Source organism: Bombus pascuorum, chromosome 13 (assembly GCF_905332965.1).
Source record: "Bombus pascuorum chromosome 13, iyBomPasc1.1, whole genome shotgun sequence".
Lineage (NCBI taxonomy): Eukaryota > Metazoa > Arthropoda > Insecta > Hymenoptera > Apidae > Bombus > Bombus pascuorum.
This window is the reverse complement of record NC_083500.1, coordinates 2,426,134-2,450,994: the sequence shown is the minus strand read 5'-3', so window position 1 is coordinate 2,450,994 and position 24,861 is coordinate 2,426,134. Positions and strand designations below refer to the sequence as shown.

General features: G+C 37.7%; 1 protein-coding gene across 3 annotated transcripts in view; it reads left to right on the top strand.

The window, feature by feature from the left end:
* Positions 1–1,513: 1,513 nt before the first annotated feature.
* LOC132913452 (uncharacterized) overlaps positions 1,514–24,861 on the top strand; it is a 248,495-nt gene continuing 225,147 nt past the window's right edge. Inside the window, exons 1-2 of one of the 3 annotated variants that reach the window (XM_060971827.1) lie at positions 1,514–2,368; positions 5,999–6,167. The gene's annotated coding sequence lies outside the window, so the exon portion shown is untranslated. The remainder of the gene's footprint in view (positions 2,369–5,998; positions 6,168–24,861) is intronic. The other 2 variants (XM_060971825.1, XM_060971826.1) reach the window with 2 other exon arrangements.

Below are 24,861 nucleotides of genomic sequence, written 5' to 3'. Positions count from 1 at the left end.
CTGCTTTGTCTTTCATCTCTTTACCAGACAGAGTTGTGGCCAAGGACGTGTGTTACGACGCGACGTCAACGCCCTCGACATGCACGCTATTTGACACTGACATTATCGACGAAACAATTGTTTCCCATTCGATTCCTCACGCTATTCGCAAGCAAGAGGAATTATGGAGGAAGGAACAAAAGCCTGTTAAAACGTTTGGTACTATGGTTGACGTATTCAACGATTTTTACCTTCTTGTTAATTAGATCAATTATTTTTTACGTCATTCTCATTTAGAAAGTTTAAACCGAATGTTTTCTTTTTCTCCTTTCATTATTCGTAGGGTAATTTTATTTTCGCCATAAAAAGGAAGAATCTAATTACATCGTATGAATTTTTGTGTTAAAACGCTTGAGAAGTTTCTCTTTAGAAAATTTTCTGTGGCAATTGCCAGTACATAAGCAATCCGAATACGTAGGAAAATTCTGCGTCATTCTTGTAACTTCTAAAAGATTCACAACTGTTGTGCTTATTCTCCGTTTACTTCTGTACCAGTTTCGTGCTAGTGCGTTCGTATTTTCTTCGTGCCGAGCTTTCTTCTTTCGAAAAATGTAGCTTTGCAACATCAACTCTGCGGCAGTTTTTCTGGATTATTCTGCCAGTGACCTTTTTTCAAAAAGTTTGCTACCTTTCGTGCAGTAACATCGTAATATCCCGTAATATGTATATTATTTTTCAACGATTTTACCGCAATACCCTTTTAACATAGAATAATGAAAGAACATATAAACGAAATACGTGTGTCTACTGAAAAGAATGACGCAAACGTAAACTGCACATTGCACTTATACATCGTTGCGTTTGCCCACGACCTGAAAATGTTGTCTTTTACAAATCATCCATCATTTCTCCCTAACATTCTTCTCTACTTGCAATCAGTAGGGAAATGTGACGTTTTCGGTTGCATAAATCACTCTGTATAAAACGTTCTTCAAACATAAACTTTCTAAATATCGTTTGGAAAAGTAGTGCATGTAAATGAAACGCCTGTGAGGATCCAGTCACACCTGAGATTTCTTTTTTTCTTCCTTTTTTTTTACCCTGCGACGCAACGTTGAAGTAGCAATTGACGACGAAGTCGAGCATAAAAAAGGAACTTTTCTTAGGATGTTGCCGGTTATGTAGTATGCCAGGAGATTCACAACTGTTGCATTCGTCTTTGTTCATTTTCCTACCCTTGTTTCGCATTCTCCTACCCCCGTCTCGTTCTTCACCCTCTGCGAAAAATACCATAAAGAGGAGAGCACGCGTCGTGCCAGCGAACGAGAGAAAAAGAGAGAGGAAGTAAGAGATGGAAAGAGGGGAGAAAGGGAACATCCCGACGTCGTGCGTCGCGGTGGACAGACCGTGCGCGTCGAAGAATCGCAAGAAAAGGCGAGGGGCGGAAAGCTACGCAAACGAAACGGCACGAACGACCGTGAGCGCCCTCGACGAGCGGTGTCGGGACGTTGAGCGTCGCGGCGCGCCGTGAAAACCGAGGGACGACGGCGTTCGAGTCAGTCTGCGTCCGCCAGTCGTCGCGACGTCCTCGCATCGCTGTGACTTGCGCCGATTCTTCGTTCATACGTGAATATCGCATATAACGAGGGACCGACGTCAACGGCCAAAGTCTTTGCAGGATATTCTCTCTGTAAATTCGATACCATTGAACCAGAGTTATATTCGATACGAACATATATCGAATATATTTTTCGGAGGTTCCGATCTCACGATTTAAAAAGAAAAAAGGAAAGGAAAAAAAGCAGGAACGACTAATAATTTTGCTTTGAACTCGTTTCTCCGAGGATAGACTTTCGTGCAAAGAGGGGTGGTTGGATATACTTTTAAAAAATATATTCGAGCAGAAGACAGGATTTCCGGAACAGTCGCGAACATCGCGATTAGTCGCGATTCGTCGTAAAGTGCCACGAGGACACTGATCGAATTATCACGAGCGTGATTAATCGATATACGACGGAAGAGTGTTTTCACGGGGGTTGTTCCCCTGGCGGATCCTCCGCTTCAATCGTAAAACACCGCTGATTCGCCATTCTTGGTTACCTTGTGCTAGTATTTCGTTCTTTGCCCCTGTTTCACCCCTTTTTTTCGCACCTGTGTACCTATGCCAATCGCTGACTTGTCACTACACTAGGTGAGAGTGAGATCAACCGAGAAGGAAAAGAACCGAAGGAGAAAAATAGAAAACTCGAGTCTACTCGTGGACCTCTTTTCGATTTTTCTCTTTTATTTCTCGCCACCCTCTTGAATCACGAACGAGTTTCTGTGTGCGCCGCTGGATGAACCGTCAACTTTGATATTCAACTCGATATTTATCGGCAATCATCGTTCGGTAAGTAATTTGAAAAGTCAGACATTCGCATACCTCGTGTGACCGACTCAGCGTTGCGATTCATTAACCTGGATTAGCGTTTAACTTGATTTTACCCAGACTTTTATTTTAATTCTTTCGTTGTTTCTAGAATTATTCAAGCTATTGATTATTCCCTGTTTCTGTCTCTACGAAGGCTTGAACATATTTACAACATTTACAAAAGATCATTTCGGTTACATCTATATCCTAATATTATAGTAAAATTTTTTGCAGCGAAGCTGTCTGAAACCAAAAGTTATATTTTGAAATGAATATTATCAATGCAAATCTATTTATATGTTAATTTCCACCACCATCCGTGAAAACAAAACCAAATAACAATTTGCACGTTATTGACGCATATCGCTAAAGCAGCGCCAGTGCAGTGTAGGCGGTTAAAGAATTTGTTTTCACGATTTGGATTTTCGTTTTTCTCATTTTCATATATTTCGCGTGGGAAATATTTAGATGTGAAATGCTCTTTAATCGCCCTCGCGTTATACCAGAATCGTTTCGATTTCCTGAATATTTCAATCCCATTTGTTCGTTCGTCCGTGTATAGGTATATTGCTCTGCTGCGATGCACGATTAAAAGAATAGACTCTTACCGTTGAAAATACGAGAATTGCGTCGTCGTTCCTTGAAAATCTCGGCGGTAGTTAATGCGTGATCGTTACAGGAGAATAACTAGTGTTGGATTAATTTTCACACAGGCACGCGGTATGCTACTGGATTCAAACAATTGTAATTAAATTCTTTGGATGCTAATCACCGCAAGCACTTGTGTCTCGTGCAAATGATATTTAAATTAGTACGCGGCCTGTATATTAATCGTACCAAACAGGCTACATTTTCGTGACGATCGTGCTACTTCCGCAACGTTGTTAACTGATCCTGCAACGGTAATAAATATTTTTCCGTAATTTACATTCTCCGTTTTTTCTTTCGTCGCTCTTGAATATGTTTAGCAACCGGGTGGCGCGTTGTTGATACTTAACACGGTTCCCGTGAAAGAAAGAAAGGGGTTCATAAAAATGCACCACGATCCATTGTCCGTGTCTGTTATCATGATAACAACGCGTTGTTCTAGAATAATAAATCGTCGAAATTTTCTCGCAGCACGCGCTATATAAAAGGTACATTATCTGTGATTTTTGTGGATGGGATGTTTAGAAATTCGTATCGCGACGAGGAGCAGGATAGTTTTCATAAACATGAGGATACTAGAAACGAAGATAGCAAAAGTGGATAGTGAGTAAATTTTATTCATATACAATATGACCCGCGATATGTAGTGCAAGGAAATATCGAATGTATTGATAAGCGGATTAATGAAACGGAAAACTCGAGCGGAAGATCCAAGAGTTCGTTACATGGAAGGATCTCCTTGACGTAAATACAAAATCCTGACTACGATATAGCAAATAAAAAGATCAATGAGAAAAATAATTACGAATACGCGTAACGTATGGTCGTTTAGTTTCTTTGTGTCAATGAAAAATTATTATTTCACGTTTCTTTATCGTTGTGTTTGTTCCTTCCTACCCGACCTGTGTATTCAAACGTTTCATTTCCTCGTTACTTCTGTGCGGTGGAATCTTTTCCTTTTTAATTTTCGATGAGTCGGAGTATTTCGAAATGAAGTTGCAACCGATAAAGTATTTTAAAAGTATGAAGAGTGCACGCTGGTGAAACTTGTCTGCCATACTTTTGTAGTAATTTAATCTTTTTTCGCTTCGTCATACGATGGTTTCTCTTTTGCAATAACTGTCCAGGTATTTGAAGGACAGCTCATGGAAAGGAAAAATGAAGATGTTGAAATTAACGATATTACGACAAAGTATCTTTGCATAAAAATTGAGCAATTAGTTTGATTAATTTTTCTCGTCTGTTGCTTTATTTCATATGCATAGAGGATGTTCTGTAGTTGGTGGTAAAATTAGAGGGTGATCAACGATATATTTCGATAAAATTATAGCTATCGAGCAAAATTGGGGTCTAAGTCGAAACGTAATTAAGCGAATACGTGCCAAGCAAATATTTAAAATCGAATTTTGCGGAAATTAGGCCTCATATGAGAAAATGTTACTCCAAATATTTGTTCCCTTCCTTTATCTCCCGGTTGTACCATCGATTCTACCCACTGCGTCTATACATATTATAATTTTAGTAGATGTTTGCAAATAAATCCGAGTAACAAGAGTGGCTTCGTTACGGTTTTATAAACGCGCGCGAAGTTTTATGGAGATTGGTTCGCTTGGTTTGAATTCCTTCCTGCAACAGAGTGCAGACTCTAAATAGACAGGAGGTGAGAAAGTTTCTAAATGATATCTACCTTGTAAGTTCATAACGGAGAGGGTTTCTACCCTCAATCATAACTTACAAGTTATCGGGAAAAGCAAAGGAGTTTTGTAGCCTGTTCAGGATTACAGCGGTGCCAGGCTTTCAGGAGGCCGTCCTACTACTTTTATTTTCTTATCTCTTACATCTCCTTATCAATTTTTTATGAGACTGCTTGATTCTAATTGTTAGACGTAATTCCGTGACGAAGTTACTTATTGCAGTAACAAGGAGTCATGAATTATTAATACTATCGGCAACGTCTTAATCGTTTATAAATTCAGGGAAACAATATAAATTATTAATAGAGGATACGATCAGGAAGAAGATGAGAGAGAACCTTCGGTATGGTAAACGAGGGAATGTTACGAATAGCTAAAAAATTGCTGGGAAAACATTGAACCGAAATAGATACCGTTGTCAATATTTAACATTTTTTTCATTGGATCGATATATGAATGTGATGTAAAAAAAAAATACCAAAACGTAGTGTAAAAATCCTTCTATTATACGTATCGTACAGATTATCCCTTATTTTAAATTGGCTTAATAATGGAACGAAAACATCGATATCGATAACCATACGCGAATATATTAAGCTGAATAGTACTTGAAATTTATGCATCCATTGCGGAAACACATTAGATTAATCACTTATTAATGTATAACAAATATTCCACATATATTCCCCTCAAGGAGAGGAATGTGTACGAGCCCCGTTGCGTGAAATATAGTAGATACTGTTGCACTAACGCCCAACAGACTGAATTGGTTTTCAACGTGTTCAATGCATATTACCCTAATAGATAATTTATCTCCTTAATTACTGATTTATACATGTAACATCAAAGCATAATTAATTAAATAATCATTCATAGGCAAATTGAAAAATTCCGTGATGCTTACCACCTGCTGTGTTACGTTATACGATCATTCATTGCATCGAACGTTTGAAACTTTCTTCGATGAATGTAAAAATTCGCAGTAAAGAAATTCAAAAGAACGAAAGCTTGCTCGGCTATGTGTGAACGACTCGAATGTTCCTCTGTAGCCACCGAGCACATTACGCAGTAACGTATAGGACAAAAAATCAACAAAAACAAATTTACTATATTTTTCACGTGTAGCTTTTATATAGGAGAGCGCGTTTGTAAACAAAGCAGCTTGGTTTCTAAATATCGCGCACGTAGTATTTGAGGAATCGAGCTTGTCGACATGAAACGTGTTGGATTGTAAACAGTCGACATTTTCTGTTTCATTCGGCTGTAGACGCTGGAGCATGGTTGGGCACGTAGCTGGAGCGCGTAGAGAAAAGTGACGGGCGACGTAGTACATATGTTAGTGTGAAAGTGAGCCGAAACGAGCGAGGAAAAGTGCAAGCTGGCAAGTCTACGGACTTCTCTTTCGATCTTCGATATCCTGTTCGTCCGAGAAAAATGTAAGTTAATAAAAAAACGTTCATGTCACTGCAAGTCCGATGAAAATGTTAACACCTTTTCGAGTAATTGGATAAGGAATCGAATACATACTTCTGCGATCAATTTAAGCTTCGATGGTGTTTATCGAAGTAAAAATTAGGATCGAAAGGTGTTAATATACTGTCTGAAACGATGTTTCTTATTTTTGAACGTAACGAAGCACTTGTCGTTATCTTTTCTACTAATCGATTGTAGTAATTCCTTAAATAAATAGCTCATAAATTAGCTAAATATTATTCTTGTTAGCAATGTAGAAGGATTTGCATTAGCTAGTTTAATTAGGAGGGTGTAGAGTGTATATTCGAGAACTTTTAATTAGAATAAGTTCGGTAATTTCTAAATTCCATATACTATATTTATTTCGGTATTTGTTTTGAATAATCTATGCAACACATAGATATACGCATTGACAAGAATAAAATTGGTATCGTAGCATTTCTAAAAAATTTCATGATCGCTCAGCACCTCGTATACGTTGCATGGACACGATTCTTTGAAGTCTTGTTTTCTCTGGAATCAATTGACGTATCGGATTGAAAGAAAACATACAGGGTGGCCTAAACATTAGTCATCACGATTTTTCAGGCGCTTCCAATAGCCAGGCAAAAATTGATCAGCTTCCAATCGGTTACAAATTGCAATATTATGAATTTCAAAAAAAGTTTTATTTCGACGAGGAGTTAAGGTCATCTCTATTTTTTGTAACGGAACGGTACATTTTTTAATTGCATACAAAATAGTATTAAACAAAAGTGATTGGTTTAAAAGATATTTTAATTTTGATATTGTGAAACTTATCGCATGAAAAACAAGGAAAACATAAAAACAAAAAAGGTTCCGTGGCATTTTTTCTTCTCTTTCATATGATAAGTTTTACAATATTAAAGTTGAAATATTTTTGTAATTAATCATTATCCGATCCAAGTACCTCAATACCTTTTTATAGAGAATTAAAAAAATGCATCGAATAGGGTATAAAAAAATGCATTGTTCCATTTAAAATAATAAAGGTAACTTTAACTTCTGATCAAAGTAAAACTTCCTGTCAAATTCATAATATTGCTATTCGTGTTCGATCGAAAGCTGATAAACTTCTGTTCGAGACACTTTTTTGACCGGTTATCGCAAGTGAGAAATCGTGCGGACTGATCTTTAGACCACCCTGTATATTTGTCAAGGGAATATCTTTCTCTGTGCTCGGAGTGTATTTGCCCTAAATTTTTCAAATCGTTACTGCATTCTACTAGGTTGTCCGAAAAGTTTCTTTTGTTTTATGAGGAAATAATAGATGCACAGCGTTTTTTGTTTTATATTATTTTGTCGAATTACGTACGATTCATTTTGTTTTGTTCTGATAAACCTCGCGACATTTCACAGACTTGGTTTCACGTTTGTATGAAGGTGTGTATTGTTGTAAAAAACACGTTTACGAAAGAAGGCACTTTCCGGAAAACTTAATATATTTGAATGAGTATTAGAAGATTTTTCCGCCTATCATTCGCATAGCATTGTCCCGTTATGTAGCGAAGAATATTTATGACAATTTGAAAGCAATCATTTTTATCTATCCGGGTCGACCGACATTACCTCAAATGAAATTTTTCTTCCGCAAATTAGATTTATTCAGAATGGCTGAACAATTGCTTCGGTCAAATCATTTATGGATGGGAGTAAGTATTAGTATTTCAAAGTTGACACGGCTGTCGAATGAGAGCAATCGATGCAGTAAATTCTATACACAAAGCGTGTTTACGCAGTAACGAGAAGTGCTTCCCGTTTTGATCTCGATTGTTTGAGATATTGCGTTCAAAACATTGATAACTATTGTTACATTCGATAAAATATATCCATTGAAAATATGTCTTGTACAAAGTTATTTGAAAGTCACTATAATTTTATATATACTTTTTTCCTCGAAAAAGAGCAATTGGACGTACATCTTTTATATTGGAGAATAAATTAGGCAAGCAATATCGATGAATTTGTTAAGTATTATTAAATGCAATTTATGTCGAAATAAATAACGTTAATTAATGTACAGAAGAAACTTACGCGTTAATTATCGTATATGTGTGCCTTGCGTATCTTCGACACGAATGTTTCTTAAAAAACAAAGCTTGACGTTTGCAATTTATTTTGTTAAAAAGAATCTTTTCGGCTTGCCTGCGTACTTTTTAATATTCTACTGAAATATTTCTTGTTTGACGAAAAAGCTTTATTGTATCGTTTTAAAATCGTCAAACATTCCTGTACGCGTGTTTCTAAAACTATTATCGAACAACAAACTTGTTGTAATGTCCAGTGTTACGGATAATCAATTAATCATTTCTATCAATATACATGATAACGCGTTTCACGATTGGTAGGCGATTTATGAAAGATATGTTACAGGGGTCACGTCCATTTACTAATTAGATACTATTGCTCGATAGTGTAGCGACTTTATGGCACTCATTAGTTACATGCGTGTGGAAACATTGGGCGTATCGGTTTTATCATTAGCAGAACTTTTATTTTACGTGTTATAACCTCAAAAGAGGAAAGGTAATACTTTGATTTTATTTTCGTACGTATAATTATGAATATCATAATCAGTACATTGTAATGGAAAACATTGATTGATCGATATTTAATTAGCAAGCGGATCTCTACTTTTATTCTAATAGATTTTTAAAAACAGCTTCATTTAATTAATTACCATTTTGTTTCTTTTTCCGGTCATTTCGGCTATTAATTGATTTTATCTAGTAACATGTAAGAGCATATATCGTTCACAGTATTAATTTCGATATTTTATTCTTTGTTTCTAGAATGGCAGACATATTAGCATTAATCAAACAGAAATTAATTAACGAAACCTTCGCCATTATCATCGACTTATTTATTTTATATTTCGTTCTTGCATCAAATACACTGATGGTCAATTTATTACAAAGAAATATTAATTATCAAGGTAGAATAAATAAGTTCGCGAATAAACGTTATTCACGCGCCGCTTGAATCTATAAACTCGCAATACGTAATTTCAGAAACGTTAAAGTTTTGCTCGCCGTTACGTATTTCATGGGTTACCATATCAATTCAGGATATTTGTTTCTTTTTTAATTCGTCAAAAAGCTATTACACAATTTTTTATTCTGATTGTTCTTCGTTGTAAGTCCGATGGATATATCGCAACTTTTCGATGTGTGGGCCCTTACGCTCTGAAATCCAACGTGTTAGTATGGTTTACTTTGAAAAAAGCTTTCGTGAAAGCTTGTGCTTGGATAAACCTGAAAGCAGCACGGGACGTAGTCATCTTTCAGGACTAGCTCGGCAGCAAAATTGCCAAATGGTGTTTCTCGTTTCGACGCCCACGGCTGCAAAAAGCGATACGTTTGGATTGAAATGATCCATTGTATTGCTTTGTATGCGAATGCTGCCGCGCAATGCAAATATCTGCCATTCCTACATAATTTCGTTTCACTGCGAATAATGATGTGTCATTGCTGTTATTTCGTGTGTCGCCCGTGCCGTTCCTGTAATATCGCAAAAAAGAAAAAAAAAAAAAAAAGAAAAAGACAGTAACGAAATACATATTCAACATTATATATTTATATAACCACCTGCGTGTTTCCGTGTACGATGAAATTATGCGTGTGCATTTGTACGCGTGTTCGTTTGCTGATGTATGGACAACTTTATCGGAGACCGCCGGCTTATTACGACATTTAGATATAGAGGTGAAGTTTGTTTTTTAGATTGGTCCGAAAACATTTCGCAATCGTAACGATAATTAAAAGTACCAAGAGCAAATAGAGTAGCGTATGTATATTGGGTGCGAGGAAATATATGCAGACGTAGGTAATAGGAATGCGTAAGAAGGGAATAAGGGTGGGGAGAAGGCTAAAAACGGGAAAGAAATAAACATAGTGAAACGGAGTGAATGAGGCACGGGAGAAGCGTATACGCAAAGAAATAAAGATGGAAGAAAATATAGAAAACCTGGGGAGTGAGGAGGGGCAGAGACAGAGAAATAGAGAAGTAGGAGATGAGGATAAAGAGAGATTGGGGAAGAGAAAGAGAGAATGATCCCAAAACCCAACGGAGTTCCTGGCACCACGAAAAATAGGGCTCTGGAGCCCTCTTACCATTTCCAAGTTACGAGCGACATTACCGACATATCCCGCATAACACAACGGTGGGCAAAAGTCGAGGATAATCGAGGAAAATTCCGGTGTGAGATAGGTCAATGAGAAGAAGAAAAAAGAGAAAAAAAAGAAAAAGGAAAAACGTAGGGAAATTGCAGTGACCGGCGACTTATGTGTTTCGTCAGTGATTGAAGGAATCAAAATGATATTGTGCCCGATATCATTCTGCGTTCCCTAGGGATCATAACTATCATTTGCCGATGACATACGATCGTAGTAACTCTCGTGTTTAACTTGAGAGGGGAAAGATTTCTGAAGCTACGAAGTTATTTCTTTATAAATCGAGATATTCGAGCAATTACACGAGTTTTGTATTACCGAACCTGTGTCATTTAAATTGCATACTACTGTGTATATACCCGTAAGTAAATAAATAAAATGAATTGCTATAGAACCTCGCTGCAATGTATTATAAGTTTCAAGCGTTTATTTTTAGACGTTTATATTCACGATCTTTTGTTCTTAGTATGAAATTTTCAGTTGCGTTTAAACGTAAATTGTAAGGCATTGTTTGTTAATACGATTTTACATCATCCTAATTGTGCTTGGTATTCGGATTGCATTAATTTTTAACTGGTTGAGGCGATGATGATGGATTAACTGAAAAGTAGCCTTTCATATATCTATCGTTCATTTAATTGGACATCGAAGATTTTCAACTGCGAAGCAATAAATTTCCAGGCGAATGTGAATTATGAGCACGTAAAATTTTAATCCCCTTATGATGATCGTTTTGACGCAGCATTAAACGGAAACAAGATTATTACAAGCACCGATGATCGGAATTGTTAAGCGCCGTTATTAATGACTCCTCTGAGGCCGAGATAGAACGCGCATCCTTCCAAACTGTCAGTGTAACCAAAAAATAACGTCCAACTTTTGAAAACAAAAAGTTATTCGAGTAATTACGAAGCGTCATTATTATTATGTAATTTATTTACGTGTCCTTTAAACGATGACCTCGCCAGCCCATCAGTACGATAAACGTTCCAATTGGACAAAACATGTTACTTCACGTACAGTTAACACAAATACTAAAAAAAATTTCGGTATTGTGTCGTTAATCTACGTATTGGTACAGATCGCGAAGTTTCCATCTCGCTGTATGTACCGATTACATTTAAAGATTACGCGGACTTCTCCATGTATCGAACTGTTCTACATTTTATCCTCTTGGTAAAATTTGTACAGCGACTTTGTCGCATGAGAACGCTTAAATGCAAACTTATTGTAGCGAACGATGTAGAAGATTCGTTTCCATTACGCGGAAAACTGCATACACATACGTACACGCACACAGAAGAAAAGAGAGAAGGCTGAATATATCGGTTTAATCATTCATATGTTATATCGGGAAACGTGAATGAATAAAAAAGATAGGAAATGGTTACAGATTGTCGCGTCTAGTCGTTCCATTGAATTTCCATAATATCAGTAGAATATCGATTCACGTAAAAGACGAATTATGTCTGTCAACTTTACATTTCTAATTATTAAGCAGAATATTATTATTATTATTATTACATTTCTTTCCAATCGCCAGAGAGATAATCCTTTGAAATATCAGAGAAATATCGTTCGTAATTTTCAATTGGGTTATTACCGTTATTTATCGAGTTCTATATTTCCAATTCTAAATCAGCGCAAAAACTGGGAAGCAGGGATCATTTCTCAGTGTTCTAACTCGAACAGCCGCAAACATCGGCCCCTTCTAATCTTAACTACCTCGTTCAAATCCCGCCAAGCTGCGGTAACATTTATCTCCATTCCTTTTCCTTAACTGTATCATCAGTTATTTAAGCACCGCGTACTGTTCATCAAATCCGTGCCAGAGTGATAGCAGGATTGCGTGGGCTGCAAGCTCGTCGCTGAAACGGCCAGGCGATATTACACAGAGTCTACTCGATTTTACGCGATGCATTTTAATCGCCAGTTTAAACGACTTTCTGACAGCCAAGTTCAATTGCAAGAATTGAGCAAGTTCTACGAACAAGTTTAAAGAAACCAACGCTGTCTTCGCTATTTATTTCCTTCTTTTTCATGGGTAATTCCAAGTGGCCGATATTTTTCTCCGCTTCCTCCTGTATCGCGGCTTTCGAAGGTTTCGATGAGTTTTTGAAAAAGATTGAAGAAGAGCAGATTGTAGACATTTATCGTAGGCTTCTTCGGACCACGATATTCGTTCGCTGCTCATAATTAAAGTCTGGAGACACCGAGTATTTTCTATTAACATTCCTGGGTAACCCAGCGTACTCAAAATGACCGCAGCCGGTACGGTATGTTGTACCGTGGCCATTGCACGTCGTAGACACATTTCTAACCAACGGGAATGTCAGGCGGATGTTCTCTCGCTTCTCCTATTCGTGAACCATTTTCTATTATAGAGAGGAATACTTAATTTTCACGGTCGATTAGCTTCTCGCATTCGCGACAACTTCGAAAGTATTTAAATCTATTTAGTCGATCGCGGAGAATGCGAATGGGATGGAGTTGGTGAAGAATCTTTCGCTTGTATTTGAAATTTGTCTCGCTAAGAATTTTACTAAATCGTAAGCAGAGAATTTCCATGGACTGTTCGACGGTGTTCATTCTTTTCCTTTTCTTATTTCATTTTTTCTGTACGAAGGAATTGTTCAGTTCTCTTTATCGTTCCAGCATCGTAGATTCTAGTAGTTTATTCCTCATTTTCTTATAAAGAGGATGATTTTCGGAAGCTTGTTGTTTTAATGAAAATCAGCGTAAAAAGGCTAGCACGACCGAAATCTGTCAGATTTATGAAGAATTACTATTACTGGACTTGCGAGTGAAATAACCATGTTACTGTAGTTACGTGCTAATAACATTACCCTGTTGTAATACGTAACTAGCACTTGCATAACAAGTTCCGAACCGGTAATAACTAACTTTGGTTGTTTAATCATTTTCGAGATAGGTTTAATAGCATTGATTGACTTGAAATCGATACGTTATTAATGAATTATGAGCAGCGAATTAAGTAAAATCCAGCAAGGAAATAGGGTGTCGTTATTTCGAATTATTACATTAAGCAAAATACACTATGTTTGACAATTCTCACTCATACTGTTATTAATATTCGACCTAGTCTATCATCTCTTATTGTTTTTTTTCCTTGGCAGTTTGAGAAATTGCATTTTTACATTGTACTGTTATTCGATCACAGGCTATAAATTTCGAAAACGCGAGGTGGATGTCTCTTCATCTTCCGTAAAATATTACAGTCTATCTCGATCGAGATTCATATCCATATTTATCAAAATAACATGTTACCATTCGAAACACGCGTAGAAAAGGACGAATGAAAAACAATCGTTTATCTGTGGAGTAATTGTTAAAAAGTGCGATCTTCTCTTAGCAAACTATTATATATATATGTTCGCATTAAATTTCAATAATTAACAATTGTTATAAACGCAATTAAAATAGAGGAATCGTTTCGTAAAAAAAATGATCGCATAGAATGGTATAAGTAGGTCGAACATCTTTCTATGCTCGTTCGGCATGAAAATACGTACTAAACCGGCAGCGAGGTCTGCATATTTTACACTTCGATTCTTGCTACAGTTCGACACCAGAATGTGACATTCGCCTTTTCGACGACCTATTCGCTTATCGTGCTATAAATTTGATTCACTTTGAAGCGTGTCTTGCTCTAGAATATCAGTGACAAGAGCAGTGATATAACCTATGTATAAGCAGACAGTCGAATTCTCAGTTTCATGATATAGCATAGCGTAAAGGAGATTTTATATTTCTATCAAAAAATGAATGGCGAAAGAAAGAAAGAGGAAGGTAACAATAAAACAATTATATTTTAGTTCTCAAAATTTTGTTCACAAACGGATTGATAACGATGTATCTACGTGTCCTACGATCAATTGTGTTGTTTATCATGTGCCATTGATTTTATCAAATGGAACATTTCATTCGTTTTAATGTCCTCCTATAACGATTCATTGCAACAAGATTGAATCGTGTTTATCAAATTTTCAATATTATATACAAATTTATTTTATATTACAATATCATTTTATATGACACATTAAATTATCGTTGTTGTTATTTACCGTAAATACATTTTATTGAAATAATAAGCAAGGCAAACAGTGCGAAGCAAAGTTGGCATCGTTTATTCGTTGATACAATGCTGGCCGCTATAAATGCTTTTTCCTTTAGAAGCATTTTTATCGATCCGTACACGATCTTTCTATAAAATTCCACGTCGCCGTCGTTAAATCAAACAAAACGTTATCGCGGCGCTCGAAGAAGATAAATCAGACTTTTCGACAAATCCCAGGAAGTACCGAACGATTATTTAGCGCGGAAAATATATCTCGAGATACGGCCTTAAGTCAGCTAACGACACACCGAAGATTTCCGCTGTTTATACAGTTGTCGGAAAATTATGAGAAAGTTCCAAAGTGAAATCCGACTATCTCCATGTCTGTATTAGCAAGTATCATCGTTAGTGGGATAAATCGTGTACGAATTCGTAACTTATCGAGTTTCACAGGTATCGTTTGAAATAAGCGAAATTTAGTATATTCATCATGTTTCCTACTCTCATCCTGTCTATTCGGATATCCGAGATAAATCTATTGTATAAAAATAGACGCATAGAAATAAGTTTATGATAGTTTGATAGAAGAATAACGGATAATTGTAGATATTACGTATCTGTAACAGTCATTTATTTTCACCAAATAAACATATGAAAGAACAGCCGCCTTACTTATGGGACGAGCTAATATTTATGAGTGTCTGGAAGCGCGTTTCGCATTAGCTTTACTTTCTTTTGGGGGGTCGCATTAGTTTCTTGGCGGTGCACGGGTGCCACGGTATTTCGTTTTAACGAGATGTCTCTCTTAAAAAGTTTCCTCCATTAAAAGTGTGTAATTGCAAGTTCTCCCTTGTTCGTTCGCATGCTGCAATTCCGTGTGTTTCAAAAACACATCTAGCTTCTTGATGCTAATTGGAATTATGCCCGTTTTGTTTCATCTTGGCTCCATCGTTGTGCAGCCAGATTTGCTTCTGCTCGTTTTTCCTTCAGAGCAAACCCAGCCGGGCCCCATAATTACTTCTTATTACGTTCGATTATGTTTCCAATGATTGGGCGAAACCCGTGGCTGCATTATTGGTTTAATAAATATCCGAAATTAGACGTTTGTTGCAGGGAGTTTAGGGAAACGAAATTGATAAAATTGGGATTTGTATATTCCAATTAACGGTCATGTAATTATCGTAATACCATTATTTGATGGTATTTTAATTGGAAACATCGTATGCAGCTTATCTCTGTGATAAACATTATTGTATTATATATTATTATGTCGGTCAATGTTATATCGGTTATCATCAGATCAATACGCTATATGTGTTATTGGATTCGCGATAGGATTAACTGGAACCGGTTAAAACACGTTGAAAGTATTTGGTCGACTGCTAATGTTCTTAAAGGAGACTTTAATTAAACCTTTGCACTATAATACTCGGTCACGGTTATGAAAAACTATGATCGTGTTATGTTCGAACTCAGTGTTCTGAAAGCGAATAGTTAAATTTAATAAGCGCAACTATGGAACAAACTAACAAGTTTGATCTTTGATTATCGGCAAATTCGAGTATCGTTCGTGTTTTCCGAGATACCAAATTTCCATCGATCGTTGAAACCGCGTAGAATATTGGCACAATTCGAAAATTTCCATCTCCGTGGGCGAGCAACTGCGATATATGGGGGCACGAATAATATTCTTAAAACTCTGGGCGAATCGAGTATATCTCGGTGCAAAGAGGATTTGCAAACTCGAATGAAAGTTTCTCAGCTCGTCTCTTGGATCTCGACAGTGATCTTCCAGGGAAAAGTTTCGGACCGGTGATCGGTGATTCGAAATTCTGTCGGAAACCGATAGGCAGGAGTTACATGGGCGCATGTGGATGGATACGTAGTTAAAATCAATTACAGACAGTGGGGAGAGAACAGACGTTTGTTATTGGTCCAAACTTCGATTTGATATCGGTTCCGTTTCCGAAGAAAATCCAACTTGGGGATACCAAGTTACTTTCCGTAGTAAAGTAGGGATCTTACCTTCCATTGAAACTAAGGTACCTTGTTCGTTTATTGTTGGCGGAGTTGTTCTAATTGAACCGTATAGATTTTTGCTATTCGATTTTACGTAGCGAAATTACGTTTGAGGAAATGATAATAAAAGCTGGCAAAGCGGAAATCTTTAGAAAGAACGGAGAAAAATCTTGTTGAGCGTGATAATTGTTCGAGCAGGGGAGAAATCCCATCGGCCTGTCTTGTTTCGTATGATTATTAAAACAGACGGCGTGGAAAGTTTTTTAATTTACTTCTCGGTAAATATAAAGTATGTTGCGTTGCGAAAGTTACTACACTTCCACTTAATTTTCGATCGATCGGTCGACGAGATTGCCTTATCATTCCAGCGCTTGGTCCCAGTTCATTATTCATACACGCAAGAAAATCCGAGAATTCGCTTTAACTCGAACGTAACCGAACTTTCCTCTTTCGAGAAACTCCCGTTCTTAAGCATACGAACGCTTCGTTGCAACTCCTTTCGAATAACGCCGGATATAGTGCTGTTTCAGCATTTAATGCTTATAAAGTTAAACACTCGTCTTACAGTTATATGCATTTAACATTTAACACCGCGATAATGACCGTAGTTTTATAATTGAACCACCGCAGAAATTGTACAGATATCTTTGCGTTTTGCGTTACTATTACCTACTGCTATTATTACTACAGACACGCATATGTATAATACATGCAACGGCAGGGAAATGTTGCACCACGATTCCGTTCAAACTCGAGTCATTTTTTCCATAGAAATGTTTCCACGCGCGAGCAAGTACACATTATATGTATTTACAGCACCGATGATTCGTTTTATCGTCAGGAAGAAAGCTCAATTTTTCATAATATTTTCATTGATTTATATATTTAGGCAGAGCTCGTTCTTCCGCATGGTCAGTACGATCAGCAATTTTTTTTTTAAACGGCACCGAAAAACAAATTCGCTGAATAGAGAGATTTCAAGCGTAATTTAAACGATAGACACGGTAAAAGTTTGTTCGTAATAATGCTTATCCTCGTCGATGAATACGCGCGATATTTTATACTGGCTAAGTTAAATATCTATTTCCAATTATGCGCGTTTAACGATATAACGAGTGGAATCCCATAATATGCGCGCCTCAGAATTTCATTTCACTGTGTCCTTAATTAAATCGGAAGTTTCAGTGTTTATATATTCGCCGAAGTAGTATGATTAAACGTTCTTTGAATAGTTAAAATATTAACAAATAATTAATAGGAACGATATAACCAATGTACAGTCGGAAGCACGGACAGTCGATAGCTTTCGGGTGTCCGTAAAATGAGGTTAAACGTTCGAATACGACGCTATTTAAACGCCAGTATCAATATCGATATGTTTCTTGCTTCGTGTCCTTTATATCTCGTCTAAATAAATTTGTTCGAATTAAGGGAAACTTAAAATAGAATATGTTGCAAAGTGAATAGTATTTAACTATCCGATGAGACACGATTTTCCCGAGTAAAGTAAAATGTAGATAACAGGTCCTCGTTTTCGAGAAAAATAATTTTGAAAATCTATCAGGGATTTGTATATATATACATACCTTGTTTCTGAACCTTCTTGTATTACTAAATATGTCCAGTGCCATAGATTTGCATCCTATCGTTTATATTACCCTACTATCAGGGTGTATCATCAGCCTTTTCCATTCTGTAAATATTTAATCAAAACAGTTATCTAATAAGGCAGATGTAATAGAACATTTTTCCAAAATTTCCAATTGTATATTTAATTCCGGAAAATCTATAATTTCTGTTATATTCTGTGTGTTACAGGGGAAATTATTAAATTCATAGCACCATGTACAAATTATCTGTCCGAATGACCCCTTTGAAATCCAGTTTAGCATCGTGCAGCCCCGAATCTGCATATAGCGAATAATAATCAGGTTACGAACGCCTCGAAAATATTACGAGCTATCAAGCGATATCAATTTACAAACTTTCCGTGAGATTTTCCTTTGTTTAATAAACATCTCTGGCAATTACAGCTTGAAAAGAACATACAGGCATACCAGAAACAGCGATGTATCCAAAGGAAACAGTAATAAACAATTTCGTAAAGTTCTTTAGGCATTTTAGTAAGTTAAATATACAGGTGGTATTTTCGTAATTACATAGAAAAGGTTGGTGGTTGTATTAGGTAATAAATTAATGCGTGTGGAATCGCGAGTGTAAAACACGAGGGTGGAAAACATAATAAACCAGTTTTTTCCGATGGAAAATTTAGGAAACGTTGGAAATCTATTCCCGCGAAAAGCCTGTATTTTGATGTTACTCAAACTATGCTCGATAATAAATCAGTGTCAAGGTAGTCTTGTAGTGGCCGTTGAATCACCGACAAGAAGGACATTTACGATGACAGATGACGTGCAAAATTATCTACAACATCGAGAGAAAGAAATAGACGAAAAGACGACGTGGAAAGAAATTATGGTCAACCGGAAGCGTAAAATGACGATAACAAGAACAATTTGTAACCTAGAAACGATAGGATGAGAGAATTGCAATTTTTATAATTACAGAATGTTTCGTAAAAAGAAAAGAAGAAAAGAGTTCATTCGATTTATATTTGCGTGTAAATCTCCGTCGAAATCTTATTCTCTTTCTCGATTGTTATCTTTTAATCGCCTACGATTAATCCACAAGGCAGTCACCTCGGTTATTTCATCGTACGCACATTTCACGTTAAAAATAAGCATGAATCAATGTATACGGGATACGTGTGTTGGTCGGGTTAGTCATAGGTACAATAATACGTGATTTCACGGTTCTTCGAATTTTCTTCGCAAAACGTATTGTGCGGTTATGAATATTCTCAAGGATACAAATTTCTTTTCCTTTCTGATATAATTCGAAATTGTTTAAAAAAGTTGTCTACCAATCACTGATATAGCGTTCCAAAATCTTATACGACTTTTCCTCTCTGTTATCATTTTCCTTGTATTCCTTCCAAAAAAATGGACGCATGACGAACGCCAGACTCTTCGTAAATTAACCCACGGCACATTCGTACCGTGTGTTTCGTAGAAATCTAATTCGAACGTTTCTGATTACACTGGCGCGTATTTTTGGGCGCATTAACAAGAAGCTCGAAACAACAGAACGCAACAGAATATACGTACGTAATAGCCTTTTTACGATTCTCCCGACTCGAATTTTCGTGCAGGTTTGCCAGCGAGTAGATAACGTTGAAATTTTGTTGGCGAATCGCGTGCAAAAGTACATTTGTAAGCGACACCGGTAGTCGCTGAAAAAGGAGAGAGAGAGAAAGAGAGGGAGAGAGAGACAGCGAAAGAGTAAGAAAAGCGCAAGAGTCGATCAGGAGGGACGAACATCTCGTTGGAAGAGATACACCGTTTACTTAAGCGCTCTTGAGATATCGAAAATGGTATGTACACACTATCGATTGCTTTACATGTATATAGAAGTGCAAGCTGTACGCTGAATGCTTCCGATACTTCAGAGGACCGGACAGTTATTGGTACTTAAAAGAAGAGCATCGGAGAACCATAAACTTGGGTGTTCGATGGGTGGCGGATGGGGGAACGCGAGGAGTGGGTAGAGAGGGTTCGAGTGAGTAAAGGTGATTGTGGAGTAGAAGATGTCTCCAACGTGTGCAAGGTGCATCTGCATTTAAAGTGGCTGTGCTTGGCAGCCACTCTTCCTCCGTCAAGTCAGAATCACGCGTGCTTTTCTGTGTGTGCTTCGGTATATCCGCATTCCTTCCTGGAATTTCGTTCGCGTAATTTCTTTCCCTTTCCTTTCACTCCCGCCTCCGCCGCCTCCTCTAACGGTTGTATTTTTCCCGTATTGGATATGAGACCTGTTTCTCTTGCGTTCCGGTTCGAATATTTTTCTTCGGGAATTTCTAGGATTTCTTGATATGCCGGGAATACGAATCGTTGGTCCAACGATTAGGAGGGAATACAGCAAAGGAGAAAGCGTTAACGATACCCTATTTCGGTTTCAGGCGATTCGTCTGTCAATTAATCTAGATTTCGATTTACCGTCTCAACCAGTTGAAGACGCGACGTTTCGTGAACGGAGAAATATGAAAAAAGAACAGGCGAAGCTCTCTCATTCGTTTCCTTTGTATTAATTTTGCAATCTGCCGAGCAAACTGCTTTACATTCGAGAATTCTTGTCTGCAGCTTCTCAGGAATATCGTGCTGTATCTCTACGACAATATCGTAACGAGTAATTCTTGCTTTGCGAGTGAGATCTTCTCATTTATTTTTCACGTAAAACGCGTTCAATTTTGTAGAGAAGAATTTTTTACGCGTTTCTAGTTGATGCGCTCTTCGTGGTTCTCTAGGGAAACGTCCGCAGCGATTGCATCAAGGGATACTATGGTTAATTAAAGTCGTAAATTAAGCATTGCGCACTCGTGGCCGTACCATTGCAAATATACTAGCTTTTTTACGTTTACAAATTCTCGACTTCGATATCGTGATAAAGATACAGTCAGATTTTCCAACGATCCTTTTCGTTCATCCTATTTCACGACGTTTCGTCTCAATTAAAGATGGCAGTACTTCCGGAAAAAAAGGGTGTTTTAAATTACATACGTCTAACGTCATAGAAAAGAAGATGCGATAATAAAATAAAACGACTCGAATGTCAGAGTATTTTGGTTATTTTGAAAAGTAGATTAACGTCGTACGTCTAGCATCAATTTAGTTAATCTTGCCAAGCATAAGCTGCCTTTGTAGGTAGAAAAAAAACTCAAATATATCTGACGGAAAAAATGTCGCGACGAGTTTATACGCTTTGAACCACGATCCCGCAATCCCGAGCATTTTTACGTTTGATAATCCTGCAAAGCGTAGCGCGAGAGCTGCGAAAGGTCGACAAACTGTTGCAAAGTTGAACGCCGGGGCCGTGAGCTAAGCTGTATCCGTAACGTAAGGACTAAGGGTCTATTGTTTGTATTCCCATGTGTGTATGGTTTCTTGAAAAGCCAGGCCCATAATTTTAACGTTTTTGCTGCTTCTCTTCCCCTACTCCTTTTTTCCTGCCATCTCTCCCTTTTCCCTCTGTTCTCGTCTCCGTTTCTCTTGAGCCTTTATCATTCGAGACCAGGATGAAAGCGCCGACCGCATGAAAGCCCGCCTTTTTGCCCGGCGAAATAAAAATTACCATGTCAGACATAAACTGCTCTCTCTCTTTTTCTCTCTTTCTCTCTCTTATTCGTTTTTCTCCTTACTCCTAACTCCCCTTCTTTTTCTTCTTTTTCACTATACTGTATTCTGTACGCTGTAGGTCTTTTTTTTCATTGTCTCTATCATTCCTATACGTGTCTTCGCTCGTCCTCTTCAGGAGAACAAAGATTCTCTAGCTTGTGTTTCTCTCACGGAGCTTTATTAACGCGGTATTCAAACCGTAACGGGTGCGAGGATTTTCAGTTGCGTGTACATACACCTTCGAGTATAAATAATATTCGCGCACGTCGTTGGCGCACGACTCCTCGGACCTTTACACTTTACAGAGAGCAGTTCACTGGTATATACTTCGCTATCTCTGAAAAATCGTTCTCTTGGTCCAGGGTTTTCTTTACTTTGTGATATAGTTGGATTGCCAGATGGGTAGATACTCTCGAAGATTGTGAAAGTATCTTGGTGATCACCGGATGCTATTAGCTTCGCATTTAAGATTATTTTCCTGATAAATTCGAATATGATCATTTGTAAGATATGTGCAAGAAGTTACCTTCCTTTAGATTAACAGCGTTTTTTTGCATTCTTTTACACTCTTGTAAACTTCAGATTTAGCTGCGGATTCCAGATTGAACTTCTTAAATGTTAAACATGAATATATGAAAGTAACTGGAACAAAAACTATATCGTGTCGCTTAGGGAGTTAAGGGGAAATGTAGGTTTAATGAAAATTCGATGCTTACGCGTGACAAGACGGTTGGAGCTTCCTTAATTTCAAAGTTACTTTATGCCGGTGGTATTTCGTATGATTTTCCTTCGTTTCACGCACGCCTTTGAAAATGGATAGATTATGAAACGTGGACTGTCGCGTAATCTAAAGTTATGGCGACTGAGCCGACCATATCTTAGTTCGCAGCAGATTTAAAATTGGTTCTCTCTAGAAATCCCATCGCAATTTCCCCACCTCAGGTACTTCTGTGGAAAGTCAAACGGTATTATACTCGGGCGAAGATTTCGCGAAATTTAATTAATTTTATACCAGGAAAGGAACGTGTGTACATATGTGTGTTTTCTTTTCGTTGATACCGCGGGAAGAGCGTTTCTTTTGTAAAAATATCGTTTGCGCTCGCCGCGAACGTTCAGTTCGCCTTTTCGTTCGACATCCGGCTTTAAAACAGAACTTCGCGTTAGATACGGATGAATTGTGCGATAATCTCTGCACGCGGCAAATCCACGAAAAGCTTTAAAAGTTTGCCAAACTCTGGCGAACTTAGTCTTCCGAGAGTCATTAATACTCGTGTAAATTTTTAACGAGCATCTTCTATCACGGTCGCCAAGGATGTGTAGAATGGACTTTACGCTTAATGAACTTTTATTCATCTCGAAGAATAAATTCTCCGTTCTGTTCCAACCAAGTTTCACCGAATGATACATCGGGTATATATTACAATTGGAACGCGCAAGAGTCGAGCCGTAGTCAACCTGTGAGTGCTGGGTTCATCGAGACAGTTTGTCGGACTATTTAATACTTAATCAACTACTGTCACACTGTTAATATATATGACAGTTAACGTGTTAAAAGATATCTGTCTGCGATCTAACAATTCTACGGTAGCTTTGGCAATCCAATAAAGCGTTAAATTGAAAGCGCTAATCTATCGCTGTTTTATACGTACATACTTCTTTCAATGTGTCTCGCGATTCACTGAATCATAGTTAATTGCGAGTCATATTTCATGCGATTCACGCCCGAGGTTTCAGATCTTTATCTATTCAATTTTATGCCGACTCCCTTGTCCGGAACACGTAAACTTTGACGCCTCAGCAATTTTACGATCTCGCTATATCGTCAACTATGCTATAACATCGCTTCTGGCGTACAGAAACGACGATGGAAAATAAGGAACGAGCTGGTGAACACACACAAATACACGCTAGAGGACCCGCCTGTACACACGTCAAGCGAGGACCGAACTTAACGCTTGACTAAACCGGGTTTTCTTCTCGCGACAAGGAAGAAAACACGATGCCTGTTTTACCCTTGCTTCCGTTACCCAGCTGATGTTCCTCGTCCTCTCACTCCTTTTTCTTCGGCGTTTTCCTCTCTGTCTCTCGCGGCTGCTTCGCTCTTCCAAGAATCCTATGAATATTTCAACGGTGGAACCTCGGCAGCAAGCTTAAATCGTGTATGTGGGCACACACGTGTTTGTATAATATGTAAACACTCGAAGCTTTGATTTCACTTGCCACGTGAATTATTCGGCCCGAGACAATGAGATTCTGAACAGTTCTTGCAGAACGGCGTTAGTTCGTTGGCTTGTCAAGAGGATTGTTGATTATTCGATTGATTTTCTCGTCCCGAGTTGGTCGAATTCGCGTCCATTTTCACGTTCGAGGTTTTTCGCTGTACGTCGGATAAATTGCTTTGTGATGATGAGTGGCGGATAGAAAGGGGTGTAATCACCTTAAAAGTGCTCCATAAAAGAGTCGTCGTTAGCTGAATGACCCTACATTCACCTGGCCATATTATATCCGCTCTTCGATCAAATGCTCATCATGTAAATTACGCCGCACTATACTTTGTTATTCTATTAATGGCGCGGAGAGACGGAGCGAAACTTCGTTTTCTTCTTTTTCCCTTTTTAGGATAATTATTTCGATTGCTCGCAAATATGGCAATCGTCGGTTGGACGTTGACGAAGTTGAAGCAAATGGTGTAATTTTAATACGATTATCTTATCAAGGTGATAGAAACGAAGTCGAAAGAATTGGAAAGAGGAGGAAAAGAAAAATGCCCGAAAAATACAAGTAGAATAGGAACGTTCGAAACGGCCATGTATTCTTAACGAAATACTTTTCAAAGAAAAGGCTAATGAAGTTTCATGAATGGCGAAGGTTAGAGGGAAATTCCAGCAAAAGAGTCTGACGAACGCTTCGTTATACTTACATTTCGCGCGATACATTCAGATAGCGGTAAACGCTATTATAACGCGGCTCGTTACAGCGATCTCACGTTATCTCATAAGACCAATTTGCGAAACGGAATAATCGTAATCGAAACAAAATTTATTCCATTGGGGAATTATATGGCTCGATAGTACTAATGCCCGCTGTTACCACGGTTGTTTTATGAATATCCGTGGTACGCGAACTTTATTATAATTAT